This window comes from Uloborus diversus, chromosome 4 (genome assembly GCF_026930045.1).
Source record: "Uloborus diversus isolate 005 chromosome 4, Udiv.v.3.1, whole genome shotgun sequence".
NCBI classification, from domain to species: domain Eukaryota; kingdom Metazoa; phylum Arthropoda; class Arachnida; order Araneae; family Uloboridae; genus Uloborus; species Uloborus diversus.
In genome coordinates, this window is record NC_072734.1 from 3782755 (window position 1) to 3788754 (window position 6000).

Consider the following 6000-nt stretch of genomic DNA (forward strand, 5'->3'; position numbering starts at 1 on the left):
AAAATTTCAATATAAAATTCAACTTTGAACACTCCTGAAGCAATTTAGACTTGCTTCATTCTTTTTTCTATTCATTTTTTTATTTTTTGTGACACCTACATTCATGTATACATGGGAAACCCAACAAAGTAATTCAGCTATCCCTAAAACCATTTTCTTAAATTCTCAGAAGCATATGTATGTAGAATCTTGCACAACTCTAAATCAATCAGCCATAGAAGGTTGAATGTAGGACCAGCATAACCAGGGAAATTTTGTATTTAGGTCTGGTATAGCATAGTTGCAGATCGTAAAGACAGGGCCGATCCTAGCAGGCAGTGTTGGGCATCAACTAAAAAAATCAACTAAATTTGTAATTGATTGATTAGTTGACTAAAGTAATCTGACTCCCATTTAGTTCAGACTAATATTTTAAAAATTTAATTCAATTGCAGACGAAGTTTAACGTTAGTTTAAACTAACTCGTTAGTTGACTAAAAAAACTAATTTAGTTCAGATTGATTTAGTTCAGATTAAATTAATCAGATTGAATTTAGTCAGACTAAAAGTAATCAGATTAAAAGTAATCAAATTGATTTGATTACTTTTTTAATTCAGATTAAATTCGTAAAATATAAATATCACATGAACAGAGGCACATTTGTATTTCTACGTGTATATATATATTTATGCAAGCATACACGAGTTAATGCGTGTACATACGACTACGTGCGGGTATATACGTATATACAAGTGTTATCCCGCGTATGTTCGTGTACGGAGGTATATTTGAAATTTTAAGTAAATATACATATTTATGTGTGCGTACATAAGTAAATACGTGTATATACGAGTATGTACGTGTATACATGAGAATATGCATATGGATACGTGTAACCCCGAGTATACTCGTGTACAGAGGTAAATTTGCTTTTAATTGTGTATACACATACTTATGAGTGCACACAAGCGAAAATACGTTTATATACGTGTACACAAGAGAATATGCGTATAGATACGTGTTACTCCGAGTATACTAGTGTAAAGAGGTACATTTCTATTTCGACGTGTATATACATATTCAAGCATGCATATACAAGAAAGCACGTGTACATACAAGTATGTTTGTGCACACACGAGAATATGCGTATAGATATTTGTTACCCCGAGTATACTCGTGTAAAAAGCTACATTTGTATTTGTGCGTGTATATAGATATGTATGCGTGCATAAACAAGAAGGTACGTGTATATAAAAGTATGTTCATGTACACACAAGAATATATGTAAACATACGTGTTACCCCGAGTATACTCGTGCACAGAGGTAAATTTCTATTTAAACGTGTATATACACATTGATGCATGCATATACGAGAAAATACGTGTATATACGAGTAAGTACGTGTACACATGACAATAGGTATATAGATACTTGTTCAACCCGAGTATACTCGTGTACGATGGAATATATTTATTTCTACGTTTATATGCATATTTATGCGTTTATAAACGAGTAAATACGTGTATATACGAGTATGTACGTGTACACATGAGAATATGCGTATAGATTCGTGTTACCCCGAGTATACTCGTGTAAAGAGGTACATTTCTATTTCGACGTGTATATACATATTCCAGCATGCATATACGAGAAAGCACGTGTACATACAAGTATGTTCGTGCACACACGAGAATATGCGTATAGATATGTGTTACCCCGAGTATACTCGTGTAAAAAGCTACATTTGTATATGTACGTGTATATAGATATTTATGCGTGCATAAACATGAAGGTACGTGTATATAAAAGTATGTTCATGTACACACGAGAATATATGTAAACATACGTGTTAACCCGTGTATACTCGTGCACAGAGGTAAATTTCTATTTAAACGTGTATATACACATTGATGCATGCATATACGAGAAAATACGTGTATATACGAGTAAGTACGTGTACACATGACAATAGGTATATAGATACTTATTTAACCCGAGTATACTCGTGTACGATGGAACATTTGTATTTCTACGTTTATATGCATATTTATGCGTTTATAAACGAGTAAATACGTGTATATACGATTATGTACGTGTACACATGAGAATATACGTATAGATACGTGTTACCCCGAGTATACTCGTGTAAAGAGGTACATTTCTATTTCGACGTGTATATACATATTCAAGCATGCATATACGAGAAAGCACGTGTACATACAAGTATGTTTGTGCACACACGAGAATATGCGTATAGATATGTGTTACCCCGAGTATACTCGTGTAAAAAGCTACATTTGTATTTGTACGTGTATATAGATATGTATGCGTGCATAAACAAGAAGGTACGTGTATATAAAAGTATGTTCATGTACACACGAGAATATATGTAAACATACGTGTTACCCCGAGTATACTCGTGCACAGAGGTAAATTTCTATTTAAACGTATATATACACATTGATGCATGCATATACGAGAAAATACGTGTATATACGAGTAAGTACGTGTACACATGACAATAGGTATATAGATACTTGTTCAACCCGAGTATACTCGTGTACGATGGAATATATTTATTTCTACGTTTATATGCATATTTATGCGTTTATAAACGAGTAAATACGTGTATATACGAGTATGTACGTGTACACATGAGAATATGCGTATAGATACGTGTTACCCCGAGTATACTCGTGTAAAGAGGTACATTTCTATTTCGACGTGTATATACATATTCCAGCATGCATATACGAGAAAGCACGTGTACATACAAGTATGTTCGTACACACACGAGAATATGCGTATAGATATGTGTTACCCCGAGTATACTCGTGTAAAAAGCTACATTTGTATTTGTACGTGTATATAGATATTTATGCGTGCATAAACGAGAAGGTACGTGTATATACAAGTATGTTCATGTACACACGAGAATATATGTAAACATACGTGTTACCCCGAGTATATTCGTGCACAGAGGTAAATTTCTATTTAAACGTGTATACACACATTGATGCATGCATATACGAGAAAATACGTGTATATACAAGTAAGTACGTGTACACACGACAATAGGTATATAGATACTTGTTTAACCCGAGTATACTCGTGTACGATGGCACATTTGTATTTCTACGTGTATATGCATATTTATGCGTTTATAAACGACTAAATACGTGTATATACGAGTATGTACGTGTACACATGAAAATATGCGTATAGATACGTGTTACCCCGAGTATACTCGTGTAAAGAGGTACATTTGTATTTCTACGTGTTCATGCATATTTAAGCTTGCATATACGAGAAAGTATTTGTATATACAAGTATGTTCGTGTACACACGAGAATATGCATATAGATGTGTGTTAACCCGAGTATACTCGTGCAGAGAGGAGAATTTGTATTTAAGATTGTACATACAATTTTATGCGAGCATATACGAGAAAAGACAAGTATGTACGAGTATGTTCGTGTACACAAGAGAATATGCGAATGTACAGAGGTACATTTGTATTTGTACGTTAATACGTTAAAAAACATATTTATGCTCGCATACACTTGTATATACGAGTAAAAACATGTATTAACGAGTAGTTTTGTGAATATCCGTATATATACGCGTTATCCCGAATATTCGTGTATACTGGAAATTTTGTATTTCTACGTGTATATACCTATAAGTACGTGTAAACACAAGTAAATACGTGTATATACGAGTAAATAAGTGTAAACCCAATTTTTTTTTTTTTCTACCTGTTATCCCGAGTATATTCGTGGACGGAGGTATCTGTAATTTCTAAGTGTATGTACAAATTTATTTGTGCATACACGAGTAAATACGTGATTACACGGGTATGTACGTGTACACAAAAAATATGCGTATGGATACGTGTTAATCCGAGTAAACTCGTGCACAGAGGTTTATTTATTTATATTATATATATATATATATATATATATATATATATATATATATATATATATATATATATATATATATATATGTATATATATATATATATATATATATATATATATATATATATATATATATATTTATACATGCATATACGAGAAAATACGTGTATATTCGAGTAAGTTCATGTACACACGAGAATAGACGTATATATTCCTTTTTAGCCCGAGTATACTAGTGTACAATGGTACATTTGAATTTCTATGTGTATATGCATATTTATGCGCTTATACATAGGTAAATGCATGTATATATGATTATGTATGTGAACACACGAGAGAATATGCGTAAAGATACTTGTTACTCCGAGTATACTTGTGCACAGAGAAATTTGCTTTTAAACGTGTATATACATATTTATGTGAGCATATAAGAGAATACGAGTATGTACGTGTTCACACGAGAATATGCGTGTAGATAAATGTTACATCGAGTATACTCGTGTGTAGAGGTAATTTTCTATTTAAGATTGTGCATACATTTTTATGCGTGCATACATGAGAAAATACAAGTACATACGGTGTAGATTTATTTCAATCTCTCTAGATTTAGTGTAAAGTTTAATCTGACGAAGTTTAATCTGCTTACTTTAGTTGACTAAATCAATATGATTAAATTAGTTTGTCTAAATCAATCTGATTATATTAGTTTGACTAAATCAATCTGATTAAATTAGTCTGAACTAAATCAATCTGAACTAAATTAGTTTTTTTCCCTACAACTAACCAAGTTAGTTTAAACTAACGTTAATCGTCGTCTGCAATTGAAAAAATCAGATTAAATATAATCTGAACTAAATGTGAGTCAGATTACTTTAGTCGATTGAGGATTTAGTTGATTAATGCACAATACTGGTTTAAACGCATATTCTCGTGCGTACACGTACATACTCGTATATACTTGTCTTTTCTCTAACATGCACGCATAAAAGTGTATGTACAATCATAAATACAAATTTTCCTCTGTGCACGAGTATACTCGGGTTAACATGCATCTATACGCATATTCTCATGTGTACACGAACATACTTGTATATACACGTACTTTCTCGTATATGCACGCTTAAATACGTATATACACGTAGAAATACAAATGTATCTCCATACACGAGTATACTCGGGATAACACGTATGTTTACTTATATTCTCGCGTGTACATGAACATACTTGTATAAATATGTACCTTCTCGTTTATGCACGCATAAATATCTATATACACGTACAAATACAAATGTAGTTCTTTACACGAGTATACTCGGAGTAACACATATCTATACGCATATTCTAGTGTGTACACGAACATTCTTTCACGTACACGTACTTTCTCGTATATGCATGCTTGAATATGTTATGTACATACACGTCGAAATAGCAAATGTACCTCTTTACATGAGTATACTCGGGGGTAGCACGTATCTATACGCATATTCTCATGGTGTACACGTACATACACGTATTTTCGCTTGTATGCACGCATAAGTATGTATATACAACAATTAAAAGCAAATTTACCTCTGTACACGAGTATACTCGTGGTAACACGTATCTATAAGCATACTATCGTGTGTACTCGTACATAATTGTATATATATATGTATTTACTCGTTTATAAACGCATAGATATGCATACACACGTAGAAATACAAATGTGCCTTCGTACACGAGTATACTCGGGTTAAACACTTATTTGTCGTGTGTACACGGTACTTACTCGTATATACACGTATTTTCTCTTATATGCAGTGCATCTATATGTATATACACGTTTAAATAGAAATTTACCTCTGTACACGAGTATACTCGGGGTAACACGTATGTTTACATATTCTCGTGTGTACATGAACGTACTTGTCTATACACTTGCCTTCTCCTATATGCACGCACAAATATGTATATACCACGTACAAATACAAATGTACCTCTTTACACGAGTATACTCGGGGTAACAAATATCTATACGCATATTCTCGTGTTTTACACGAACATACATGTATATACACGTACTTTTCTCGTATATGCACGCCTAAATATGCATGAAC

The 6000-nt window shown here is 32.8% G+C and overlaps 1 protein-coding gene across 1 annotated transcript in view; it reads right to left on the reverse strand.

Moving 5' to 3' along the window:
- LOC129219768 (alanine--tRNA ligase, cytoplasmic-like) overlaps nt 1–6000 on the reverse strand; it is a 116168-nt gene that overhangs the window by 109543 nt on the left and 625 nt on the right. The gene's annotated exons all lie outside the window — the stretch shown is intronic.